We start from the raw sequence: 18,111 nt of genomic DNA on the forward strand, positions 1-18,111 counted from the left end.
AATCATCGAAGAACATATTCAGGAGATGTTAAAGAATAAAATAATAACGCCCATAAATAGTGAGTACGCGAGTCCAGTCGTACTATGTAGGAAAAAGAACGAGTTTCCTCCTTCGGATAAAAGGGCTTGGAGGTTTGCTATTGATTACAGAAAACTAAATAGTATTACTAAATTCCCAGTTTACCCTTTGACGGTTTTAGAGGAAATTATTAGACAGATCAAATCGACAAGATACATGTCTACTTTGGACTTAACGTCTGGCTACTATCAAATAGCTATGAGACCTGAAGACATACATAAAACCGCGTTTATAACAAAATCGGGCAATTGTGCATTTATACGCATGCCCTTTGGGTTGTGTGGGGCCCCATCAACATTCCAGAGAGCTATGGACATTGTTCTAAAGCCTGTCCTAGGAAAATCAACTTTAATTTATCCAGATGATATAATTATAACGAGTAGAACGTTGGAACAACACATTAATGATCTAGAACAAGTTTTTAAATTACTAAAAGAGGCCGGTCTTACAATTAACGCCTCAAAATGCAAGTTCGCAACTAAAGAACTTAAATATCTAGGTTATAAAATTTCGCAAAAGGGTATAGAAACGCAAGATTCAAAAATAAAAGCCATCAAGAATTTCCCACCGCCCAACACCGCCAAGAAACTTTCTTCTTTCCTTGGGTTATGTTCTTACTATCGGTCTTTCATAAAAGATTTCGCTAATATTGTTGAACCACTCTTAGTAATCAAAAGAAAGAGAGGTAAATTTACGTGGACAGCGGAAGCAAATACAGCATTTGAAAAATTAAAAGAAGCGCTCATCAATGCTCCTGTTTTAAAATTCCCGGAGGGGGACGAAAACCTGGAAATTGCAGCAGATGCGTCAGACTATGCGGTGGGTGCTATTCTTATGCAAAATAACCACCCTCTGCCATTTTTTAGTAAAACGTTGAATCAGACACAAAGGAATTATACAGCTACAGAAAGAGAAACATTAGCCGTATTAATGGCTGTACACAAATTTCGAGTTTATTTCGGCAAAGCACCAGTAACAGTCGGTTCATGCGGCTGTTGGTAGACTTTACTCGGGGAAAAACCTAACGCCCAGGTTAATAAGATGGGCTTTAAAACTCCAAGAATATAATATCAGAATAAAATATAAACCGGGTAAGGAAAACAATGTAGCTGACGCACTTTCTCGTATAAAACTGGACGATGAAGGAAATGAACTTAAATGCGCTGTGTTGACTTCAAAAATTTTAGATTCTAGAGATACGATTATTACTGAACTGAAAGCTGATCCTGAATTTGGAAATATCTATACATATTTGAAAGACCCCGAAAGCTTTGAGCACACAGATATCGATGCGATAAGAAATAGAGCAGAAAACTATGAAATAATAGGTAATTTATTATTTTATACGAAAACAACAAACAAAATCTTGAGTACAAACCAGTCATCCCAGCCTCGCTTCGATTAAGCATTTTGAAGGAATTACACGACGCAAAAACAGCGGGTCATTTAGGGGTCAGAAAGACTTTAAAAAGGGTACGCGAGGCGGTATATTTCACGCAATTATACAAAATAGTAACTGCGTATGTCAGGTCCTGCAATCAATGTCAGTTAATAAATGATATTAATTACAGCCCGGCCGGGTACTTAAATAGCATTCGCGCTACATTTCCGAATGAAATTTTAGGCATAGATCTTCTTGGTCCCTTCCCCCAGAGCGAGTTAAATAAAAATCGTTTTCTTTTAGTAATAGTAGATCATTTTTCAAAATGGACAGAACTTGTTCCACTTAAACGCGCGTCAGCCAAAACAGTCGCAGATGCATTCTTACACAGATACATTTTAAAATACGGTGCACCGATAAAAGTCATTAGCGATAACGGAAAACAATTCATTAGTCAAATATTTGAAAACATATGTAATGGACTTGACATACGCCATATCAAAATGGTTCCGTATGGACCACAGGCAAACATAGCAGAGAGAGTGAATAAAAACATAGTAAAAATAATTCGCAGTTACGTGAGCACACATCACAAGCGCTGGGATGGCTACATAAATAAATTAGCTTATGCTTTAAGAACGGCAAATCACGATACTACGGGAAAAACCCCAGCAGAATTATTTTTAGGCCAAAAGTTAATTACGCCTTTAGATAAATTATTCTTTGTGCAACAAAGAGAGCAAGAGTTTAAACAGAAAGATGTGCAAAAACTTATTGATCAGGCGCTTAAAAGCTCGGATACGGCAAGAAATAAGCAAAAAGCATATTATGATAGAAAACGCCGTGAAGCAGATTTTAAAGTTGGGGATAAAGTATTGAAGCGGAAATTTTCTTTATCAAGTGTCCCAGACAGTTTTACGGCAAAGCTAGCTCCAAAATTTGAAGGCCCCTATGTAATTCAGGAAATCAAAGGAGTCGTATTGTACCTTAAAAACGAGAGAGGGGAGATCTGTAAAGCAAGTCCCGACCAGGTGAAAAAATACTATAATCCAAATTATTTTGAAATCCTTAAAAGTTTCTTGCAGGACTCAAGTCTAAACGAAGTAGAAGGTTCAGAAATAACAACAACTGTTCTACCACCCAAGAAGCAGAGAACTGAAGAGAGACCTAGCCCTTCTACAACCCGGACGACGGTACCAAAAAGAAAAAATAAAAACTTTCAAACTCCAGCATTTAAGAAAAACAAGAAAGCAGATGCACCACGTAAAGAAACCGTGGTAAAGAGCAAAACACCACATATAACGTATCGCAGGAGAAATTATACATCAAGGAAAACGCTTCCAGGGCCAGAGAGTCAGGTGCCAGCAAGGCCGCCGTTCCGGAAACTGAAACGGCAGCAAGAGGAACAAAAATACCAGGAACAACAGAAAAAATTCAAGTAGGACTCCAGATCGGAGGACGTCAAGACCAGCCGTCCCATGGAAAAACGGAAACGACAACAGCCCGACGATTACTCTGCCAAGAGGCCAGCATGCAGAGGACGCAAAAGAAAAACTAATGTGGACGACACTCGGAGATCAGTAAGGAGAAGATTGACGTCCATGAAACCTATAACTTGGGAACAATATTGCCAGAAAAGAATGACGGAGTTTCAATCATCGAAAACTCAAAGATAAGTTAAAATCTTCTATAAAATTTTTTTCTCTTTTGTTCCGAAATGTTATGCATAAGTACGAAGTTCTATGTTTTGACGAAAGTCAATATGTCTCGGTTGAGACTGAGTTTTGTTTTACTTTATTTAGCTAAGGCAAAGGTATTATATTCTTTAAGTATAAAAGCTAAGAACAAGCATTTTCTGTTGGTCGAAAGACTAATTCTGTTATGTTAAAGCCAAAAATGTGGCCGAAGACAAAAATAACTTCGTATTCTTGTATTAATAAGAATTTTAGTTTCAGTGCCGCCAGCTTGGTGAAGAATGAGTAAAGTAAAAATTTATTTTCTCTTATTCATTTTATGGTAAATTGTAAAAATTATATGTATTAAAATTTTGTAAATGTACGTAAATACTTGAATGTTATGTAAAAGTAGAATTTAGTCTAGAAGCATAAAATTGTAGATGCTAAAAGTGAATGCTTAAAAGCAATGAAGTCAAAATTTAAGTATTAAATTGTAGATAAAGTCATGCTTTAGAGCGAAAGCCTGCATGTTTAAAGATGAATGAGGGGGAAGTTAGAATGAATGTGTTTTGTAGGGTTCTCCACCTACACTTGAATTTTTAAGAATGTTAAAGTAGCTCATCGAGTTGTAGAATGTCGAGTAAGGTGTGCCTATTTGGTCGTTGAATTCTAACAAATCATGGTGGTTAGGGGAAGTGTTGTAAGACTAAAACACGAATATTTCCGTGTGACACCACACATGGTGGAGAGCCAGGGTAAAGTTAAATTAATGCTTGAAAAAATTGAATGAATGTGAATTAAGCAATAACTAAGGAAAACGAATCGTTTAAAAAAACAAAAATTTATTGTGTCAAGAAAGTGTAAATTATAATGTATTTAGAAAGATACTGATACTTATTCCTTCCACATGCTGGAAGGAAAAGAACAAGATTGATTGATGAAGTCCAGGAAAAGTTGCTGTAAGAAGAGAGAGTTATAAGTATCCACAGAAATTTAGTATACAATTTGTTACATAAGATTTTTTTTTGTGTAAACGAGGTTCTCGAGCGTTAGTTCAGAATTATAGAAACTTACAACAGGTCGTTTGTAGGACCTGTTTCCAAGTTTTCCAAATTCTGGCAGCGGCAAATGTAGGGTTTATATTTATTTTAACTAACATTTATTTTAAGTTTAAACTACCTTTCCTGTCAAGCCTTACTTTTCCCTGGAACTGCCAATGCCAGAGCATGTAAATTTTAGTAGAACGCGCAAGGATTCAAATTATCAGCGGAAATATTCTGAGTTAAATAGGAAGGAAACGAGTTCGAGGTGTGCTGTTCTTACTTCACGAGCGCGGAGGTAGTTAGGCAGAAATTGAAGAACCCCGCGTTTCGGCCTGTGTGCTTGCCTGGAAGAATTGTTAATCGTTCAAGTGATCTTCAAGTTTGCTGAATTAGCAGCGGTATTGTAAAACGCGCTGAGGTTAGTTACTTTTAGAGAGCCTCGTAGTTAGAGTCTTGTCATTAGTTTCTTTTCAGGTTATTATTTTTATTTTACCGCCGAGTTGGCGTAGTTTGTGAGCGTCAAGAGCACGCACTTGTAATTTATTACGTTGAATAAAAAGGGACTTAAACCCTTAACAAGACTCTGTCATTTATCCAGTTTCAACAGTCACCTCTTGGTTGCGTGCAAGTTGGAGGCGCGCAACGCTACAGCTGTTTAAGGCAATTTAAGGATTTTTAATAATAAGTTTTAAACAGCTCTTCCAGACTAGATCGAAAATACAATAAATTATTTTTTGGGAGAAGCAAAAAATTATTTTTTAACTGCGTAGATTTAAAAATGCCTTTTACTCCCAGTTGGTAAACATGGGTTTGTAAAAATGAAGGTTTCGAGGCAGGGCCGGCGATAGGAATTTTGACGCCCTGTGCAGTCATTTCAGATCCTAAATTCTACTGTCCGGTGCTTCCTTAAATTCTAAAATTTTGCCACTCCTAAATTCTGCTGGCCAGGGAGTGTTGTAAATTCTAAACATGTTGCCATGCTTTAATTTTGCTGCTCGATGCTTCACTTAAATTTAAAATATTTGCAGCAATTAAATTCCCGACCCGACCGGCTCTGACTCTAACCTTGTTTCGGGGATACAGTAAAGTTCTCTCCCTATGGACTGGCAACAGCATTTCTCAGAACAGACAATAGGCTAGTCTGAGTAACTAATTAATATTTTTGTAGCTTAGAGCGATGTCACGCAAATATACAAAGAATAAACTATAAACATTTTCAACATCAGTAAATAATGTATTATTTGTAAAAGCACAATTGGTTTTCTAATATTTGAAGTATATTTGCTTTTTGTAACTGAATTATATTTTAAAACCTAATCACAAAATTGCGTTTCACTTCTCCCTTCCCCCTAAAAAATCGTTCACTTGGAATATCTCCTCAATGATAATAATGCCATAGAAGACGCAGATGGAAAAAATCGTTCCCGAAAGCCGCTATTTGTCCCTAATCTTTCTTAGAATCGGATATTATGTTAGGGATATATTTCGGTGCAATCGGAAGAAACTCAATGCGATTTTCTTGAGATATTTCAATCCATAAAAGCCTGGAACTGTTTCGCCTTTAACTCAAGTTAGTCCTTTTTCCCTTTTTAGAAAGGCTATCTTTTTGAATTGGATGGATTTTGAAAGCGATGCGACTCGAAGATAAAAGGAAAATCAGAATACTTGATTTCACGCCACTGTCCCGTTCAGAGAATTTTCAAGAATGGTATTATTTGTACGTGCATTTTTATTCAAAATCAAAGAAATCCATATCTGTAATGCAGATGCAAAAACACCTTTATACATTATTTACATCATCTCTTATTTTATTATAATTAATAACACTAATTTAATTATCATTGAAATTATTTGAAAGTTAAAATGTTTTCCGAATAACTAAATTGTATAACTTTCTTTTTAAATTTTCTTTCGGTTTACGAAAGTAGAATGCTTTCATAAAATTGTAATTAACCAAATTACCATATCTTTCAGAAGAATTTATTATTAATGTATAGTAAAATACTATAAAATATTTTCTCCCTCCTTCCAACATGGTATAAAGATAGCACACTCGGCGCGTATTCGAAAGATCCGGGTTCGTGTCCTTGCGAGGACAGTGCCCATTTTTCAGCTCTCCTGCTTCAAAACACCTAATGACTCTACAATACTTTGAACTTCTTGTGAACTGCTGCCCTGCCTCCGAAAAAGCAAACACGGCAAACCGGCCATAGGCAAACAGGTAAAAGTGCATAGGGCACCAATGACTTCCCTACAGAATCGAGCCGGTATTGCTGAGTACACTAATCAACTAGATTTTGACACCCTTGTGAAGCTGCTAATGTTCTGTGATGAATGAAATTGGATGAGTCTAAACCATGGGCGAACGGCTACTCTAAAGTGATTGAGGGGATAAATGTTTTTCCAGAAGATTTCAGTCGACTGTATGCTCTTCAAAGGAATACTGAAGTTACACATTGGGAGATGTTACGTACAATAAATAAAACCAAGTAATACAGCAAAATAAAACTGCAAAAATATAATCATAAATATATTATTCTTATAGGTACAGGTAGATCCTAGGCCAGCACACCTGCAGTACCACATGTGAATGAGGTATTGCTGAACCTGGCTAACTGTTAAGCTTTCACCCTTATCTTGACGGAGAATATCCCGGATGGTAGTCCAGAGGTCTCCCACCAATATTTAAAGAGCACATTCGGCTTGGGGCGTATTTTGTGAGTTACAATGACACACAGGTACTATGTCTCCGTCTCTAGGATTTGAACCTGGGTCTTTGGAAACGACAGTCAGCGTCTCTAATAAATAAATGTAACACATGTGCAAATAAACAAATATTTTTTATGTTACAAAACTGAAGACACATTGAACACACTGGTATTTAAATGTGATGTTATGATGATGGCTCCTTAAACTGAGTCTTCTAGAACTGAGTGATTGCAGTAGAGTTGTAGTAGACCTACATGTAGGAGAGCGGAAATGAAGGTGACACAGATTAATATCCGATTGCCATTTACATCCGCTAGACAACTACGTCTACTACTGTTGTAGATTCTCCTCAGTGTTAAAATGTCGGTTGCCAACCTATCTGGATAATGTGAAAAGCTTTAAATACAGCTGTCCGCGTTTTTCCCAAGACAATATTTTTTTGTTTTAAAAAATATTTTGTTGCTGTAGAACTTTGTTAAAATTGAAAATATTCTGCGAATCTGTCCGAAACCTGCATGGGTTTTCGCAGCTGAAGTTAAGTGAAACATTTTCTTTTGGTAAAAGTGGAAATATTTCCTGTATTCTTTTTTCTTTAGAATAAGGTATAATTGTATGGTCTATTGTAAAAATGTATTTGACTTTTAGGAAATAATTCCATTTAAAATAGCTCTTCAGTGCTAATAATGCCTAAAAGAAGAATATGGAAAAAGTTGTTTCTAAAAATCTCTATTTGGACTTTCTTAGAATTAGATATTTTATTATAGGAACTAGGAGAAAAGGTGCTAAAACACGTTTAACGTAAAAGCAGAAATAGCTTTTATGAAAAGCGTCAGCTGAATTTCATTTATTAGGTAATTTTGTACTTCTTTCTTTAAATGGAAATAATTTGTTATGAAAAGAAATTAACATTTCTTTTAGAGTAAAGAAGCATTTACATAAAGTACTATAAAGTAAAAAAAAACTAAATGTGAATTTAAAAACCAAGTAAAAAATAACATTTCTAAAAAATCAGTCATGGAACATATTAATTTTACAATCTTCAACTTACAACACAAAACGCAAAAAAAAGTTAAATTTAGTAAAATATTATCTAAAACTAAATATTATTGTATTTAAAAGTGAAAATGAAACAAATGTTACTTCAAATAATTCTTATTACTACTTTAAAAGCAGGCACGTGATATAATTATTCTTTAAACAGGTCGTAGAGTGATTAGATCTTTTTGAAGAAGGAGACATGAAATACGTGCAGTGCCGTCGCAGGGACTCAAACCGGGACTTTTAGAATACGCGTCGAGTGTGCTACCATTACCACGAAAGTAGGTTACTATTTCACCACGAAGGTATGCTGAAAGAAGGAAGAAAATACCTTATATACTCCGCCTTTTAAAGGGTGACTGGGAATTAGGGGATCCACCTGCGAAATCCTGGTGGTGACGAGTTATTTTCCACCACCTTTTAGTCTGGGCGCCACTGTAGAGACATTAGCTTTTTTGGGGGAAAGCAGAAGACGTAAAAATTTTTTTTGTCTTTGCCGGGACTCGAACACGGGACCTCTCGAATACGCGTCAAGTATGCTTCCAATTACACTATGAAGGCATGCGAAAACAAGGGAGAAAATACCTTATAAACGGTTATTTTTGCTTGGAACAAAGCCTGACACAACTTGTTAAACGTTTCGCGGTAAGCAGTGCAAAGCTTTTAAATACCTTTCACTAAAATGTCCTATTTTGTCTTCATTTCGGTCAATGTCCATTACAAAATCGGACAATTCCTATGTTTTTATTAATAATTCGTTTAACTTCTTGTCCGTCAAAAGCTTATGACCTTCTTCAAAGTAGCTGCTTTCACCTTCGGATAGTGTTATAAGACCATCGAATTCTTCATTCTCCCTTTTAAGATCTTCATTCTCAACTAATTCTTTGATTTTTTTTCCTTTCGCCTTCTCTTATAACTCTTCGTCACTATTGCCTTTGCAATCTTCAGAATTTCTTCGGCTTCATTTTTAATTGACGGAAATCCTTTAAAGCTATTGGACAAAATCTGGTCAGCTCTGATGGCAGCAAGCATCCCTTGTTGAAGAATTGTCATGTTCCCATGATAGTTCATTCATTTGTATGCAGTGTCGTAAGTTGAATTGCTTCCAGAATGCCTTTATTGTGTTCTGCTTATCTTCATCTAGTGCATTATTTATGAAGATGTAAATGTACCTGATATAACAGGCTTTGAATGAATTTATAATTGCTTAAGCCATTGGTTGGATTAAGAAAAATTTTCGGTGGAAGAAATAAAACCTCTGCATTTGGATGCAGTGTGTTGAGGACTTCAGTACCATGTCCTGGAGCATTACCCAGAATTAGCGGAACTTTAAAATTCAGATTTCGCTGTTCTAAGTACTGTTTGATTTTGTGGCAGACTAAACTTCATTGAAAGTTGCCATAGTAACGATAAGCTTAGAACAACAAATTTTTTTATATTTGATTTTTGAGATTGCATCTTCATAATAAGTTTACTTTCTGTATGTAGATATTTTCAACTTCTAAATAAATGAATACGTTTTTAAATACTAATCGAGTAATAAATTAAAGAACTTATCGTCCATTCCAAAACTTCTTTAATGAAGGAAATTTCCAACTAGTCATTAAAGAGAACTATCGCAATGCGGCTGAAGCTCTGCAGTGTACCTCTTAGAATTGAAATTCTTGTGTTGTATAAATTAAGTGAAGGGAATTAAGATAACGTGTATACGTACAATCGCATCCCTCAGTTCTGCGTTCGGGAAGAGTTTGCTGTAAATAAATAAATAAAAAAAAACGAAATCTGAAAGGTTTCAGATTTTAAATTACGTCCAAAGGGGGATTCTTTAAAGTTTTCAAATTTATTTAGTAAATATCACGTTCTACGTATTCAAACCACGAAATTCAGTTCAACAACAATATCGTAAAATAATTTTAAAACGAGCATATCTTTAGAATTTCCGTTACAGAATCTCGCGCGCTGGAGATATTTTTTTTTCTTACAGTGTTCCTATTGCTCGCTTTGGAATCGTTTAGTTTGTTAATCAAAAATTCGTTGAAGTGTTGCAAAATATGAAATCGGTAATAAAACAAATTTTGAATTCAAATTAGGGCTTCCATATACCCATATTCTATGGAAGATTACGTTATTCAAATTTTAATGGCTCTAGGTACCGTTGTTTTATCATGATGCAAGAAACATACATACAGATTCTTCATAGTTAATTTCTTTAAATATAATACAGGACGATAATATTTCGTGGCAACAATTTGAAAAGTGAAACAGCGCTTATCGTGAATCGACGGGACAAATTTAATGAACAAATAGCCGCTTTCGACAAAATTAATGAGCAAACAACAAAATTAAATGAGCAAATAGCGCCTTTCGACTAAATATTTACCAGTGTACATTTGATGTGCAACTGTAGCAATTTTTCCTAGTTTCACTAATAAAAACATATCAAAAATAATTTTTTTTTACTGCACGATTTTAATCACATGTGCTAAGAAGTAAAAAATAAATGTTTTAACTAACATAATGCTTTATGACTATGTGAGGATAAAATTAAATCCTAAAGCTATTAATAATCATGAATTTTAATGCGAAATTCTCGAAGAAACTTTTAAGTAAGCTGAAAGTAACCATTGTTTATGACTCATTTCTTATTCTTCTGTTTATGACTCATTATGACTCACTTCATTACGTAATCATTGTTTATGACTCATTTTCAAAATTTCAAGGAACAACAAAACTGGTAGTACCAGTTTTGTTGTTCCTTGAAATTTTGTTAGTATATATTTCTTATGAGAGAATTCTATATTTTTATATTTTTACTGCATGCCAATGAATAATACGATACCGGAAAAATGATTTTTTTACTTCATTTGATTAAAACTGTGCAATTTTAAAACTCTTTTTGTATGTTTTATTTCATGCGTTTTAATCCTCAGAATTCAAACATTTAACATGGACATAAACTGCTTTATGACTGCAGAAAAATTATTCTTTTCAGTCTGGTGTAAAATTGCATTCGTTTTAAATCCTTTTGCTTTAAACTTCTGATCTGAAAAATAATCATTTACTAAAATCCGATCATATTATTATCATCGTTAGGAACGAAACTTGAGTTAAAAAAAACCATTCCACGGTTACAGTCACTACAACTGCAGACCTCCGCGAATTGATGAAAAGAAATTTGCTTAGTAGCAGATAAAGTGCTTTCAATCATTTGCGTTAGTAGATAAAAATCAGTTTTAGCCGTTTTAATTTGCAGAAACCAGATATTTTACATGGAGGTTTTAAAAGATATTAAAGTGTGAATGATATTATTTTGATTGATTCATTGCTATTTAAGCTATAAGCTATTTTTGTTACTTCATCATTTCAGATATTTAAAAGTTATTATTTTAGTATAACGTAATATTTGTAGATTTAGTCTGTTGAAAGGAACATAATCTCTAGTGTACAATTTAATAAAATTTTATATTTGTCTATTATACTCCGTGTCCACAAAAGTCTGTACCTGCCTGTTGCAGTTAAAAAGTCATTTTTTTTTTCAAAATTACGAAATCAAACTTTTTAAACGTTTCTTCACTCTTTATACTTAACTGTAGGAAAATCTTACTCTTCTTATAAGAATTAAAACACAAAAGGTTTGATTTTTGTAGAACCAAAATTGACCTATGTATTTAATTACAAATTTTGCCATTTCTGACGTTACTTTCAGTTTGCATTGAGAGGTCAGTTAATTAGTAAATTAGGATAATTCGGGGTCGGTTTTTCCCCTTAAATGCTATTCAATGGTACTCCTCTGTCATTAAATAGTGCCCTTGTAAGGATTATGTTAATTTTATTAGCAGTTAAATTTTGAGTTAAACTTCCTTTACTATCGATTCTTAATTTTAGCTTACCACTTCCGGCCAGAACGTAGTTTTAGAATCACGTCTGAATGCTAATGAGGAAGAGCGGTATTTAACCACGAAATTCTTCTGTATTAGTGGAGAGATACCAGATATTCTGGCTGCTCGAGGCTGCCTTTTTAGGCTACCCTCTTGTAAGCTATTATTATGCTCGGCCGTACTTTAGGCCCTTGATAGCTTCGCAGTCAATTAGCGTTAAGGGGCAAACTCTGTTAGAATTTTGATAGCTTCGGCTATATTTCTTTATTTAAGATTAGTTTAGTTCAATTCTTAGTCTCTTAAGTTCAAGCCCAAGTGTCGGCTTTATTGTACAACTCCAAGACGGAGTTCTGTTAAATGTTATTTCGAATAATAAAGGGTTATTTTACCTTTCTATCTTGTTGTTTCCTGTCACACGAACTCAAGCGATTATTCGCTTATCAGTTCTTAAGATTCTTCACTTCCAACGGTAACTTTTTAAAGCATACAGAATGCATACACCCTTATCTACACCCTTATCTATAATTATATTTGGTATGCTGAAATAAATTTCGCACAAGTAATTTATATGAGTTCTAAAGTTGCATTATTGATATTCTCAGGATGTTTTATTACTTTATAATAGTAATTTGATAATCATACAAAATGTCATGAAAGTGCAAATGTTTTTCATTTTAAAATAATGTAAATAGTATTACGAGTTGTTACATGCCAATCCATTTCGCCATCGTTTGGTTGCCAGAAGCTTGCCATCATTTCTCAAAACGCAAATAATATAAGATTCTAGGGAAAACGTTATGACTAATAATATGTTTTATAATAGATTTGACAGAAATGCTCGTCAACAACCATAAACACTCTGTGAGAGATTTTTAAACTATATTTTAAATTTAATTACGTACAAATGCAAACACTTCGCTTTTTGATTTGTGTACGGCACCCAAATACGATTCCCAGTTTCTATATCAAATATCTTGGTCGATGTTTTCATACGGGTATCCAACTGTTCGTGTTTTTTTAATAACGAGTTCAGAAATCCTTTGAGCATAAGAACCTTGGGAACATTTATAAAGTTAGATTCCGTAATTTTTACAAAATTGACTTATTTGAATTTTAAGTTAACAAAATATGAACCTTTGTATCATTAAAAAAAATTCTGATTGGAAGTATATATCCACGACGAACGTTTGCGAAAATAAAGAACGGGTAAGGACTTCTATGTATACAGTGTATACCGCTTGAGCTTTCCCCTTGGAGTATTTAAATATCTGAAATTAAGTGAAAATTAATAATTAAATAGCAATAAACATATCATAAATATAAATAGTAACTTGATAATAATTTAAGTCTTTATTCCGAAATTTCCATATTTGAACTGACACTATGAAATTTCCATTTGAAACATTCCCTTAACACTGTAAATGTTTCAAATTCAATCTGACACCGTAATCTGATTTAACCTAAACCGACGATGTAGCATTTATTGGAATTAAATAAATGTTCCCTTGTATACAGAGAATAAATAAAATACGCAATTCATTCGAATCTGAGGGCGGAAATTTTCTGAATTTGGAAAGATTGCAATGAAAAAGGAAAGAGTAAAATGCTTAGTAATGGATACCAAGAATTGAGTTTGAAACATATTAATCATAGCACTTGGAAAGGTACCATGCCTAAAAAAGCTATATATGAGATTATTAACACCCACATTTTATAATAGTAAAATTAGTCATTCAAATAAACCTGTTGTTTCTTTTATTTTAACTATTCCTATGAGCAAATGTTATTGTTTTCAATACGCGATTTCAAATACTGCTTTTCAACACTAGAAATAATGCTCTACACTTCTTGACTTATCTTACAGCTTTCTTCATCTTACTAAATTTCGTTAGATTGCAGCTTTCTTTATCTTTCTATATTTCGTTAGATTGCAGCTTTCTTTATCTTACAGCTCTAACGCCAGGATTATGCATTTTGGAAATGGAATTGGAATTCGAGTGTGGGAAAACAATATATTTCAATTGACAAGAACTATGAATATATATTTTTACTACTTCTGCAGTTCTACGAGGAAATGATTCCGAATAAGTGATCAGCATGTTTTAATTTTTTTAATATGTTTGTTTGTCTCATTTTAGAATGAAAAAGTGAAACAGAGATGTATTTTAGTACAGCTTGTTACTTTTAATGAGTCTAAAAATACTTAGCAATCAACTTGATTTAATACATTTTTAACATTTAAGAGGAATATCCTTTGATCATCACAGTAAAATAAATTATGCAGCTTTTTTTGCTCTCAAATCTTATTAAAATAAGTATATTTTCTAGAGTCAGTTTTTTTTTATTGGTCCTCGGAATTTTACCTCTTTCACTCTGATATTTAAAGAGGTATTTGACTGCAAATTTCACGAAGTCATAGATCAATCTTTACTAGAAGAAATTATACTGAATATCTAACAATGTTGGTCATCCTTTTGATCCGAACTGAGACGCTATCTACAGTTTTTATTAAAGTATTTCTTAGAAATAGTATAATTTATTTTCTTTTGCAGTATTCACATTAGTATATTTTATTTTCTATGTGCCGTGTCCTTAGGTTATTGATTTTGTCTGTCTTCTCTGGCAACATTACAGAAAAGCGAATTTTAAAAACGATTACCTCTATATAACAATTGAGCCATCATTTGCGAAATGGATCATATCACACATCTTTTCAGAACCCATTGAGAGAGAAAAACAACGCTCCACGTTATTCCTCAAATAATATCTGACGGCACCTTTACAGCAATAAGAATTAAACTTACTTCTCGACAGTTTTACTGTAGCATTTTCACTCCTCTTTTTTAATTTTCGAAAAAAATCTTAACAGAATATCCATTTAAACCATACAACAGCCTAATACTATAAATAAAACCAAAACCTGAAAATACGACATCTCAAATTATACCGTTTAGATAAAAGTTAAGCCTATATTTCATAATTTTTGAGAAACAAGTCAGTTACTCTATTTTCCATAGGGAAGCGAAATATTATTTTACATAATATAATCGAACTTCAGGTATTAAAATTGATCGGAATTTCACTGAATGCGTACATATCAAAATTTCAAAGCAATTAATTTTCTTTTTTGTGTTTCTTAATTATACTGTAAAAAAGAATATTCTGATTACTTTTGTCGTATTTTATTTCATTAAGATTATACAATTAAAAAGTATTTTTACTTCTGTAAAAATATACATAAAAATTACTTTTTTCTAAAAAACTAGACGGCCATTTTTCATATAAATGAAGTAAACTTATGACATTAATTTTTATTTTAAATCCCTAAAACGAAACGCATAATCTTATTTTCGATTATTTTTCTTGTAAAATTAAACAGACTGATATTTCATTTTTCACAGTGCAAAATATGTAATCTATATTTCTGGCAACTAAATTCAATCTATAGAATATGTTTTGGTTATTTAATTAGTTGAATATTATTTTTGGTAATCCTTTCAACCAAACTAAATTTAAAATTTTCATACGGAAAACTGCTTCATACACGGGGTAAAATATGAAATTTTCATGCACCTCGACCGTTAAAAAAGGTTTACAAAATATGCCTTAAATTTAACATTGGACAGTCGTTAGGTTATCGTGATGCTGGAGACGTGAAAAATAAGCAATGCCCTCACCCAGAACTCGAACCAGGACCTCTCGAATACGCGCCAAGTGTGCTACCGTTACACCACGAAGGCAGGCAGAAAGAAGGGAGAAAATATACTTTGTGGCTTTTTATAACCATAAGACCAACTTGTTTGGTTAGGTGGGTTCTGGTACCTTATATGCTTCCTCTTTTAAAGAGCGGCTGGGGATTAGGGTATCCAGTCGCCAAATCCTGGTGGTAAAGAATAATCATCCATCACCTTTTATTTCGGGCATCACTGTTGAATCTGTAGTATGTTTTTGAAGAAGGATATTGAAAAATTATGCAGTGCCTTCGCCAGGACTCGAACCTGCACCTTTCGAATACGCGCCAAGTATACTACTGTTAGACTACGAAGGCATGCATAAAGGATGGAGAATATACCTTATAATATTTTTCTACAATATGTAAATCAGTTTAAGCATTAAAGAGACAAGTAAAGACACAATCGTAAATAAATAAAAAGCTTAATCCTTTTGGCCTAGAATGAAAAACAAGTAACCTGGATAATTGGAATTTCAGGTGTTTGGAATCCAGATAGGGTTTTCTCTTTTAATTTTTAAGTAGTACAATATCTAAAACTGTTATCGTTTTTCAAATAAACTTGTTAACGAAAGTGAAGGTGCTATATAAACCTTTGGAAAATTGCTTTAAAACGTTTGCGTAGAACTCTGACTAATGTAGCTGTTAATCTCCATCTAAAATTGGACGCATATTTTCAGAAATAACACATGCTAATGATTTATTCAAAGTACTTACTTGTTTACATGTTTATAAGAAACTTTGCAAAGGATCACGACTGTTGTTAGATTTTTCCTTCGTTTTCCTTTTCCAAATTGACATTCTGGAGACTTTTAAAAGGAGTTCTGCGTTCCAGGGAAAAACTTTACGAACTTGTTATTTCCATATCTGTTGAGGAAAAGAAAAATATTGTTAAAAAATCTCCCTGCCCTCTACAAACGGAATAAAATATGGACACTGAAATCATAACAAATAAAAAAAATCTCATTCCCCATTCTATCGCACGTTTCCAACTGACCAGGCTACTTCTGGTCCCTTGGAGCTGGGGAAATCCTGCGCTCCAGCCTTCATTTCAAAAGTTTCTTACTTATTTATTTTTATTTGCGACTTTCTTCATCCCCTACAGAAAAGTCCTTAAAATGAAAAATAAGAGTAAAAAAAATTAACTTGAGTTGCATTTACGGGGTGATCTCGTTAGGCCCGTCGCTTGGGGAGTCGGTTCGGAACCCATTAGTGGACAACAAGACTTTTCTGCAAGTCTATCTCATTCTTTTCTTTTCCCTGTCCACCCCACGACCACTTCTTTCTTCATTCTCCCAGACTTCCTGATTTTTTCTTTTTCTTTTTCCAAGAATTTTTTTTTTTTTTTTTTTTGAATTAAGGACAGTGCAGTGATCAGTTGGGAATAAAGTGAAAGGAAATAGAAACTGCTAAAGTTAAACAATTAACTTAAAAAAGGAACAAAGGTTATTAATTAAAATTTTCAAAACTTAATTACGTTTGATAGAATTCATATTATTTATCGAATATTATCTTCAGTCTCTCTCTTTCTGAAATTTTCGTTATTTATTTATTTAAATTATTTTTAACTGTACTTAAATATATATTAATTACGCTTAAATTTAAGTTTGATGATGTTTCCTCCTGTAGGGTACTACATTTTTTTATTTAAGAATATTAATATTAACAAAATATTACATAGCAAATAACATACATACAATTTGCTGTACAATCAACTTAAAATTAAAAGTTATACAAAGTCAATAAACGTTAACAATACAATATAATAATATAAAATAACATATACATAATAAAACATAATACATGAACATCTCGTTTCTATACATAAAGAACATCTTGCTCTCGTACTCATGCTCCATAAAAGTAATTATACAGTGTATTTTATCTGTTCATTAAATACAAATGCAATTTATCTTACCTTTTTATTTCGTACAATTCGTATCTCAAATTTACTTATTAGACCCATTAATAATGGTAATATTTCATGTTAAAGTTCACATTCATAGTCTGTCTAAACTCATACTAAATTAAATATTTTATTTACGAATTACAATCGGTTCTCCAAACTAGAATTTCTAATTTGAAAATCAACCTTACATGCCAAATTTACATTTTTCCAATTAAAACAGACGGTATCTCTAGAATAACTATTATTATTATGCTCGGATCCTGAACAACGAGCACATATTTGCTGCTTGTCGTATCTTGACTAAAATGTCCAAGTCCTTCACACTTAACGCATCTTATTACATTAAAATAACCTTTAACTGTTAAAATATCTAATTAATTTTAAAATATTCTTTAGTTGTTATTCAAACCCATCTTATTCCGAGCTCAACCAAAAACTCTTCTGGTTGAACCTGAACAATCCAGTGCAATCTACCCTTTTTAACTTTTTATGGGAATTAATACTTTAATACCCCCATTATTAAAGATCTCATTTTTCTATATAGAGCCTTCATGATCTCATTCGATTTTATCTCACCATATATAATACAATATAGTCTTTGGTTTCTTCTTTACAGGTAATTTACTTTGCAAATCATCTTTCAGTAAAGGTTTTACCCTTATCTCTTC

At 33.1% G+C, this 18,111-nt stretch overlaps 1 long non-coding RNA gene across 2 annotated transcripts in view; it reads right to left on the reverse strand.

The window, feature by feature from the left end:
• Positions 1–18,111, reverse strand: part of LOC146999492 (uncharacterized) — a 251,924-nt gene that overhangs the window by 123,636 nt on the left and 110,177 nt on the right. For both annotated transcript variants that reach the window (XR_015039778.1, XR_015039777.1), the window contains exon 3: positions 16,252–16,401. This is a non-coding gene — a long non-coding RNA (uncharacterized LOC146999492). The remainder of the gene's footprint in view (positions 1–16,251; positions 16,402–18,111) is intronic.

The sequence above is a fragment of the Stegodyphus dumicola genome, chromosome 1, assembly GCF_044657685.1.
Source record: "Stegodyphus dumicola isolate Sdum_Otavi_A_Nest chromosome 1, ASM4465768v1".
Classification (NCBI taxonomy): Eukaryota; Metazoa; Arthropoda; class Arachnida; order Araneae; family Eresidae; genus Stegodyphus; species Stegodyphus dumicola.